We start from the raw sequence: 10654 nt of genomic DNA on the forward strand, positions 1-10654 counted from the left end.
CCCCTCCCCCAAGTCCTTCCTCCCTACCTTTTATCTTAGCCTGCTTGGCACACTTTCCTCATTCCTGAAGAAGGGCTCATGCCCGAAACGTCGATTCTCCTGCTCCTTGGATGCTGCCTGACCTGCTGAGCTTTTCTAGCAACACATTTTCAGCTCTGATCTCCAGCATCTGCAGTCCTCACTTTCTCCTAGAATTTCCACCAGATCAAGATTCTCCTGTATCTCAACAAAAAAAACTCAATCTACTTCGTATGATACATTTTCCTTTAACAAATGTGTGCTGCTTTCTGTTAATTTTCTAGTCTTCTTGACTTTGTCCCAGATTACCATTTCTGAAAGCTTTCCTACCACAGAATTTAAATGGACTGGCTGGATCCCTATACCATCTGTCCAAGCTACTAGTGTTTCAAATAGTTCCAATTTGAAACATCATAGGATGCTTTTCTGCATAAAGGACATATTTCAAATTAGTTTATTGTTGTATAAGGATATGATCCTTAATTATCAGGACTGTACTTCTCTGCGTCTTCACGATTCTATTCATCATAGTACAGAAATAAGGGAAATCCAAGAAAGAAATCCATGATATTGTTTTCATAGAACATTATCCTTTCAAATGCTTTGTAGCAACTTCAGACCACTCAGTATTATAGTATCATGGAATTTGCTTCCATTGTTCACAGCCATGCAGAATCCCACCTTACACTAACAGCTGTCCGTCACTATCATTTCTTGTCTTCTGCATAGTATACTTGTCATAGTGCCACTTCTTTTACAAAGGTGGTGTCTTTGCTCTGGAACTCAGCTCAAAGTAAAAGATATTGCAAAATTCTTAATTTTACCTCTCATCTACAAACATAGGGAAAAGCTAGGGACAGATTGATCATTTTAGTCCTTTACTTCTGTTTTACTCAGGAGAAGGAGACACAGAATGTGGGGAGAAGACAGTGAGATTCTTGAGCAGATTGACACAGAGAGTAATGAGGTATTGGAGGTTTTGGTGAGCAAAAGTGGACAAATCCTCAGGTCTGCATGAGTTGTATCCTCGGCTGTTGTGAGAGGTGAGGGAAGAAATTACAGGGGCTCAAGATTTAATTTGTATCTGGCCACAGGTGAGTGCCACAGGACTGGAGGATAGCTAATATAGTTCTACTTTTCAAGAAGGGTGGTAGGGATAAATGAGACAATTACAGATTGCTAGTTGGTGATATTACCACAATACCTTCTGTACATATGTAAATACTCATATAAGCCCACTTTGTAATTGGCTGTAGTATTTTCAATCATTTAACAGCCAGTGTTACAGTTAGACACAGCAAGGTGGATTTTATTTTCCCATTTAGCAGGAGTATTCCACATCGGCTGCAGGCAGACCCTGCTCATACTTTCCTGGAGTTCTCACTGAAACTGGGCTTGTGCCTTGTTCCTGTAGCCCACCAGTAGGAAGACAATTTGATTTGAAGCTAAGTCTTGTTACATGAATTACAAACTGTGTCAAAAGACAGCATCCATGGATTAGAGCTGCCAGCTCTGATTGGATGTACTGCTGGAGATTCCATTGTATGACCTGTCATGTCTAACCATCCCCATTCACTTAAGCGGCATTTTTCCACCTTACTTAATATTCTTATCAGTAATAAATTAGCCAGTTCAAAGAAAGTCATAATATTTTTAATGCTCCCATAACTAAAGTACAGCAGATTCATCTTGAATATTTAGAGGCTCCAAAACTACTGTGAAGGGTTGGCAACACAGGGCATAGGCATTAATGCATCAATATCAGCGTCATGCTTATTTTGATCATTTTTAATGTGTGTGGTAAGCAGATATCCTACTTTTATTTATATTTTCCCATTTAGTTCTGGTACATGTAGACTCAATATTTTAACTCCTTCTATATAGAAAAATCTCATTAGACTTGCATAGTTCTCTCCAAATAAAAATAAACTTCTTCAAGATTAATTGCAAAAAATTATTGAATTGAATTATACATTACCTATTGTTGTCTTGTGTCCTCCTGATATGCTCTTGTTAGTTTCTGCGAAATGTGGCTTTTCCAGCCAGTCTGGAGAAAGAAACTTCCCTTAACCTTCTGATGTTAGCTTGCTGTGAATTTGGAGCATTTCTTTTTGTTTTTATTCATGATTTATGGTTATAATATTGGCTTGATTTTATTTCTGTCTGCGGATAAGCAATTTTTGTGAGAACAATGGCCAATTTGCTTCCATCTATTGAAAGGGGCAAGAATGGGCAGTTCATAACCAGAACGGAAAGTGCAATTGGGAATGATAAATCTCTCACTAATCAGACCGAACAAACTGACCTAACCGAATCGCCCACACCCACTATTTCTTATTTAAAAGCAACTATAAAAAAGATTGATAATAATTTGTTCTTGGCATTTTTTTCTTCTTGCATATTTATTTTCCTCACACTAGAGGTTTGTTGAGCTCATTCAACTGACCTTACAGTTTGATTCACAGACTTCCTTGCAGTAAACCCTGAGAAAGTTATGTTGGGTTTTTTTTTGCCCCCGTTGAGAATGGTCTTCTAATTCTTCAGGTTTCATGTGGCCATCTCACTTATTTTCGCACTGTGCTGTGCTACTTTTGCTGTGTTTGGATTACAGCAGACTTGCACTTCCTCTGTCTCACAGCCAGCCATGAATCAGGCTGGAATTTGGTACGGGGCCTGTCAAAAAGGCTGTGACAAGAAACAGCTTCTCAGGAAAGAACCCATGACAGCTTAATCTACATGAGAATACAACCCTGTCTCAATCAGCTACAGTATAATTTGTACAGAACCGGGAGAATTCAAACATATTAATTTTTTTAAACTGGTAACTATCTTTACTGGCTGGATCTGCCAGTAAATCTTTTATTTCTGGAGGGGTATCATATGGACAGTTTATTTCCACAGAATTTGCAATGTATTGGTTATCCAGACACAGGCCTCAAATCTTTCCCATGGTAAATGTTTTTCCACCTCGTAGCCTATGATGTCAATGTAAAATGCTCCTCAAGCTTCCTGGACTAGTTACAAACAAATCACTGGAGACTCGAAACATCTGGGGCCTTAGCCAATTGCATTCCTCCATGAATACTGGTATCTCAATTTTCTCTTTGTTTTTTTTAATTGACATTGTGCAATTTGAGAAATTTATAACCAGGGAGGTTTCTGAAGGATCAGGGGTGTAATTGGAAGTACCTGCCTCTTACTGCACACTGAGCGCATTTATATCAGACTGTCAATGTTTCGGAGCAGAGGCCATTAATCAAACTTTCAACAGGGAGCAGGTATTTTACCACAAGAGAGTAGTATTTTGTCATTTGCTTTGCCGGAAAATAGTCAGGAGCTCTCCCCCATCCCACACTCCAGCCCCTCTGATTGTTTGCCTTACATAACATCAATGTTAGATTTGGATGCCACAGCTTCCATCTATCCTTGCTACTGCAATATTTGTAGCATTGGTAAATAGCTCATCTAACACTTGTCCACTGGACTGGACAGCACTAATTCTGAATGCGATCCCACCGACTTGTTCTTTATTAAAGTATCTGCGCGATCTCAGTGACACAACCCGTCTGAAAGCAAGCAGTTCCTTCTTTGCCATTAGCTTACTTTCTTTATAATACAGGATCCAACGATAACAGGAAACTTCTATTCCAGGCACTAGAGGTAAAACGGTTACAGAGCCATGTCAACGGGGGAAAGACTTCTGCAAGATGCTGTGTGCTGAGCTCATGATGTGAATTGTGCAAAGGCATGCATGGTGATTTGGTGATGTCACTGGGGGTTAAAATTATCCTGCAGATGCCTACAAGCAATGCTTAAAGGAATTTAACTCTTCCATGAAGCAATCCTTGCTCCCCGCCAAGATTGTGGTTTTCCTGAGGCTGTGGTAATATGGTTTGCCTCTAACAGAGATTAATTATGAGCCACACAGCTTCTCCTCAACCATTAATAAGACCATAAGTGCATTGGTGATATGATATTGTTAAGGTTTTAACATCCCATCCAATCCCAATCCACCCATTTTTATGTAGGTGAAATTACCTGCATTAAAAACTTTAAATATTTTTCATTTTAACCTTAATAGCAAGAGGCCTAACACGTAAGGCAGATGACAGGGTTGGGAACGTGGGACTGGGATATCATAGCGATTACAGAGACGTGGCTCAGGGATGGACAGGACTGGCAGCTTAATTTTCTAGGGTATAGATGCTATAGAATGGATACAAAGGGGGGCAAGAGAGAGGGAGGAGTGGCATTTTTGATTAGGAATAACATTCTTGCTATACTAGGGAGGATATTCTTGGGAATACGTTCAGGCAAGTTATTTGGGTGGAACTGAGAAATAAGAAAGAGATGATCATCTTATTGGGATTGTACTAAAGACATCCCAATATTCAGCAGGAAATTTAGAAACAAATTTGTAAGGAGATCTCAGTTATCTGTAAGAATAATAAGGTGGTTATGGTAAGGTTTTTAAGTTTCCATCCATAGACTGTGCCTGTGTTAAGGGCTTGGATGAGAGGCATTTGTTAAGTGCATATCACAAAATTTTCTGATTCAGTATGTGGATGTACTTACAAGAGAAGGTGCAAAACATGACCTACTCTTGGGAAATAAGACAGGACAGTTGGGGGCTCCAGCATTTTCCCCTCCACTGATGGCAAGCTGATTGGCCATTTTCTCTCTCCCTCCTTTTTTTTAAAAGAGTGGAGTTACATCAGTTACCCTCTAGTGCATTGGAACTTTTCCAGGGACCACAGAAAGTTGGAAAACGATCATCAATGCATCCGCTATTTCTAGGGTCACTTCCTTAAGTACTCTGGGATGCTGAACATCAGGCTCTGGGGACTTATCAGGTTTTAATTCCATCAATTTCAAATAAAGGAATGGCTAGAAAATGGGAACCCTTCAAAAATTAGATAACGAGAGCCCAGAGAGAATATGTTCCTATTAGGGTGAAGGGCAAGGCTGGGAGTGTAGGAAATGCTGGGTGACTACAGAAATTAAGGTTTTGTTCAAGATTAAGAAGGAAGCATATTTCAGGTGTAGACAGCAGAGATCAAATGAATCCCGAGAAAAGAATAAAGGCAGTACGGGACCAGGTGGACAATGGGGACTAGTAGATGTAGTGTATCTTGATTTCCAAAAGCCATTCAACAAGGTGCCGCACAAAAGGCTGCTGCATAAGATAAAGATGCTTAGCATTATGGGCAATGTATGGAGAGAGGATTTAGTAATGAACAGGAAGCAAAGCATGGGAATATATGAATGCTTTTCTGGTTGGCAATCAGTAATTAGTGGTGTGTATCAGGGATCGGTGTTGGAACTGCAATTATCCAAAATTTAAATAAATGATTTGGAGTTGGGGACCATGTGTAGTGTGTCAAAGTTTGTGGATGTCACTAAGATGAGTGGTAGAGTGAAATGTACAGAAGACTGTGAAACTTTGTAAAGGGATGTAGAAAGTGAGTGAGCAAAGGTCTGGCAGATGGAGTACAATGTTAATAAATGTGAAGTCATCCATTTTGGTAAGATAACAGTAAAAAGGACTATTACTTGAATGGTAAAAGGTTGCAGCATGCTGCTAAGCAGAGGGACCTGGAGGGATCAGAAAAGGTTGTATCAGGTAATTAGAACATAGAACATAGAACAGTACAGCACAGAACAGGCTCTTCAGCCCACGATGTTGTGCCGTCCACTGATCCTCATGTATGCACCCTCAAATTTCTGTGACCATATGCATGTCCAGCAGTCTCTTAAATGTCCCCAATGACCTTGCTTCCACAACTGCTGCTGGCAACGCATTCCATGCTCTCACAACTCTCTGTGTAAAGAACCCACCTCTGACATCCCCTCTATACTTTCCTCCAACCAGCTTAAAACTATGACCCCTCGTGTTAGTCATTTCTGCCCTGGGAAATAGTCTCTGGCTATCGACTCTATCTATGCCTCTCATTACCTTGTAGACCTCAATTAGGTCCCCTCTTCTCCTCCTTTTCTCCAATTAAAAAAGTCCGAGCTCAGTCAACCTCTCGAAGAAGACAAATGGAATTTTGTCCTTCACTGCTGAAGGGATTGAGTTTAAAAGCAAGGAGGTTGTGTTGCAGCTGTACAAGGTGCTGGTGATGCCACACCTGGAGTACTGTGTGCAGTTTTGATCTCCTTACTTGAGAAATGATGTACTGGCAATGCAGGGGGTACAGAAGAGGTTCACTAGGTTGATTCTGGAGTTGAGGGGGTTGGTTTATGAGGGGAGATTGACTGGACTGGGATTATGTTCTTTGGAATTCAGAAGAATAAGGGGAGAATCTTATACAAATATATAAAATTATGAAGGTAATAGATAAGATGGAAGTAGAAAGGCTGTTTCAACTGGCAGATGAAGCTAGAACAAGAGGGCATAGTCTCAAAATTAGGGGAGCAGATTTAGAACTGAATTGAAAAGGAACTTCTTTGCCCAGAGGGTTGTGAATCTATGGAATTCCCTGCCCAGTGAAGCAGTTGAGGCTTCCTCTGTAAATGTTTTTAAAGCAAAGATCGATAATGTTTTGAACAGTAAAGGAATTAAGGGTTTTGTGAGCGGTAAGGTATGTGAAGCTGAGTCCACAAAAAGGATTAGCCATGATCTTATTGAAGGGTGGGGCAGGCTGGAGGAGCCAGATGGCCCACTCCAGCTCCTGGTTCTTATGTTCTTATGTCAGAATATACTTAAGAGGGAAATCAGGAGGACAAAACGGGGATATGAGATAGCTTTGACAAATAAGGTTAAGGAGAATCCAAAGGGATTCTCCAAATACATTAAGGACAAAAATGTAATTAGGGAGAGAATAAGGCCTCTTAAAAATCAGTAAGGCCGCCTATGTGTGGAACCCCAGAATATGGGGGAGATACTAAATGAGTTTTTTGCATCAGTGTTCACAGTGGAGAGGACATGGAAGATATAGAACGTGGGGAAATAAATAGCGACATCTTGAAAAATGTCCATATTATGAGGAGGAGGTGTTGGACATTTTAAAATGCATAAAGGTGGATAAATCCCCAGTACCTGATTAGGTGAATCCTAGAACTCTGTGGGAAAAGGAATCTTTAGTGTGGGGGAGTTCAGAACCAGAGAGCATGTGTTTAGGGTGAGAGGGAAAAGAAAAGGAACTCTAGACCAGTGAGCCTGACATCGGTGGTGGGCAAGTTGTTGAAGGGAATCCTGAGGGACAGGATTTACATGTACTGTACAACCTCAATTATTTAAACATCAATTATCTGAATTTCGGATTATCCCAACAAGATCTCAAGGTCCTGTAAAAACGGCATTAGGCAACTCAGCATTCAGTTATCAATTATTTGGCATTATGGCGTACATTGCTGGATAACCAAGAAATGTTCAATAACCGGCACTCAATTTGCCACCTGTTTATGATCATATCAGTTATCCGAGTGATCAATTATCTGAACAAAATACTAATTTCCCCACTCGTTTCATTCAGATAATCTTGGGTCTACTGTATTTGGAAAGGCAAGGACTGATTAGGAATAGTCAACACAACTTTGTGTGTGGGAAATAATGTCTCACGAACTTGATTGAGTTTTTTGAAGAAGTAATGAAGAGGATTGATGAGGGCAGAGTGGTGGACGTGAACTATATGGACTTCAGTAAGGCATTCGACAAGGTTTCTCGTGGTTAGAAAGGTTAAATTACATGGAATACAGGGAGAACTAACCATTTAGATACAGAGCTGGCTCAAAGGTAGAAGACAGAGGGTGGTGGTGGAGCGTTGCTTTTCAGACTGGAGGCCTGTGACCAGTGGTGTGCCACAAGAATCAGTGCTGGGTTCACTGCTTTTTGTCGTTTATATAAATGACTTGGCTGTGAATATAGGAGGTATGGTTAGTAAGTTTGCAGATTACACCAAAATTGGAGGTGTATTGGACAGCGAAGAAGGTTACCTCAGAGTGCAACTAGATCAGATGGGCCAATGGGCCGAGAAGAGACAAATGGAGTTTAATTTAGATGAATATGAGGTGCTGCATTTTGGAAAGGCAAATCAGGGCCGGACCTATGCTTAATGGTAAGGTCCAGGGGAGTGTTGCTGAACAAAGAGACCTTGGAGTGCAGGTTCATAGCTCCTTGAAAGTGGAGTCACAGGTAGATAGGACAGTGAAGAAGATGTTTGGTATGCTTGCCTTGAATGGTCAGTGTGTTGAGTGTAGGAGTTGGGAGGTCATGTTGCAGCAGTGCAGGACATAGGTTCGGCCACTTTTGGAATACTGTGTGCAGTTCTGGACTCCCTGTTTTAAGAAAGGTGCCATTAAATTTGAAAGGGTTGAGAAAAGATCTATAAGGATGTTGCCAGGATTGGAGGGTTTGAGTTATAAGGAGAGGCTGCATAGACTAGGACAATTTTCCCTGGAACATTAGAGGCTGAGGGGTGTCCTTATGATATCATGAAGGGCATGGATAGGATAAATAGACAAGTTATTTTCCCCAGTGTGGGGGAGTTCAGAACCAGAGAGCATGTGTTTAGGGTGAGAGGGGAAAGATATAAAAGGGGCCTAAAGGGCCACTTTTTCATGCAGAGGTGGTGTGTGTATAGAATGAGCTGCCAGAGGAAGTGGTGGAGGCTGGCACAATTGTAACACTTAAAAGGCATCTGGATGGGCATATGAATATGAAGGGGTTAAAGGGATATGGGTCAAGTGCTGGCGAATGGGACTAGATTAGGTTAGGATATTTGGTCGGCATGGACGAGTTGGACCGAAGGGTCTGTTTCTATGCTGTACATCTCTCTGACTCTGTTAAAGGTTACTATCAGTAAAATGAATTTTAAAAATTGCGGTCGAAAAGTTGACATTATGGAGAGTGATGGATTAAGAAATACCCAACTTGCTGTATTAAATTAAAACAGAAAGAACTGCAGACACTGTGATTCAGAAACAAAACCAGAAATTACTGGAAGACCTCAACAGTTCTGGCAGCAACTGTGGAGAGAAATCAGAGTTAACGTTTTGGATCGAGTGACCCTTCCTCAGAACTTGACCCGAAATGTTAACTCTGATTTCTCTCCACAGTTGCTGCCAGATCTGCTGAGCTTTTCCAGCAATTCCTGATTTTGTTTGCAACTTGTTGTGTTTTTTTTTACGGCTAATTATTCAGTCAGTTCATGTCTTTTTGTCTGTGATAAATGCAACAAACAACAGAGTCAAAGGAGTATGGGGTTACAGTGTGTGGCTGCAGTGGGCCGAATGGTCTTTTCCTGTGCTGTAACCTCTTTAACTATATGACCAGCAAGTGTAGCTGAGACCACAGTCAGATCAGCAATGATCATATTGAATTATAGGTTAGGCTGGAAGGGCCGAATAGCCTACTCCTGTCTGCCGTCTTTGTTCCTATGAATCACATCAACTAGTGATGTCTGTCCCTGTTATCATGGTATCACTTCAATGTGGTGAAATGATTGTGGAGACTGAATAAGACTTTATTGTGAACCAGGTCTCAGACTCTCCAGTGATGTTATAACTACCTCCCAGTTTTATGTTATGATAATGACATTTCAATAAACTAAATTGAAACTGCAAAATTGTTTATTGTTGCTAAATTTTTGGAGATTTGATTTTGTTTTTAAAGTTTGGTTGAGCCTTGTTAGCTGAAGAAAATCAAAGAGTTGAACTAGACATTTCATTCCTCTGTCACCTTTCCCCATTGCGTCCAGGACCTGGGTTTGTACGAACTACAGACTGATGCGATGAGTGTCCTTTTTGATATCTATATGGATCTAAAGGGGAAACTGTTTGGCCAGTCTCAATCCAGTTCCTCATAGGAGTGAGTTCACAGCACAAGAGTAGCCATAATTTGGCATGAATTCATGGTAAGTTGGCAAACACACTCTGAAAGTAAATACCACATTTCCGAGCACTCACATCCATCATGGTTTTGAGTGCAGTTAAAAAAAAGGAAAATTGAGTCATCTTCAGCAGGAATTTTGGTTCCAATTTTTCTTTAGTTACAGACAATTGAATTTGGCAAATATACATAATGGCCTGCTGCATTTTTACTCAAGTATTGTGTCAACTTGGATTTCATTTTACCTGGCAACAATCTGTTTAATTGTATAATATCCCTCCACATATACATTGACCAAATGTACACAGTCAGACAAACAAAGAGACATTCTCTCTTTCTCTCTCTCTCACACTCACACTTACACACACAAAAACACACACACAGTTGGACAAACAAAGATGTTTTCTGTATTCCTCTCTCACACGCACAGTCAGACAAAAAAGTGACATTCTCTTTTTCTCTCTCTGACACACAAACTCACATACACATAGACATACACACAGACACACACCGTCTCACACACACAGTCAGACAAAGAGATGTACTCTCTCCTCCTCTCTATGTATCACACACATGCATACATACACAGTCATACACACAGTCACACACACAGTCAGACAATGAAAAGTTCTCTCTCTCCCTATCGCTACATCTAACACACACAGATGCATAATTCTGCACATCCTTCAGGAGTGGGCTTGGTGCTCTATAAGGTAATAGATCTGAAAGGGTTAATGTTAAAGTTCCATGAACTCCATCTAATCTGACATAGAACATAGAACATAGAAAAATACAGCGATGTTG

General features: G+C 40.6%; 1 long non-coding RNA gene across 1 annotated transcript in view; it reads right to left on the reverse strand.

Annotated features, from left to right (window-relative positions):
- Positions 1-2640, reverse strand: part of LOC122550309 — a 51603-nt gene extending 48963 nt beyond the window's left edge. Inside the window, exons 1-2 of the long non-coding RNA XR_006311809.1 lie at positions 2465-2640; positions 1997-2065 (exon numbers count right to left, since the gene is read on the reverse strand). This is a non-coding gene — a long non-coding RNA (uncharacterized LOC122550309). The remainder of the gene's footprint in view (positions 1-1996; positions 2066-2464) is intronic.
- Positions 2641-10654: the final 8014 nt, after the last annotated feature.

The sequence above is a fragment of the Chiloscyllium plagiosum genome, chromosome 5 (assembly GCF_004010195.1).
Source record: "Chiloscyllium plagiosum isolate BGI_BamShark_2017 chromosome 5, ASM401019v2, whole genome shotgun sequence".
Classification (NCBI taxonomy): domain Eukaryota; kingdom Metazoa; phylum Chordata; class Chondrichthyes; order Orectolobiformes; family Hemiscylliidae; genus Chiloscyllium; species Chiloscyllium plagiosum.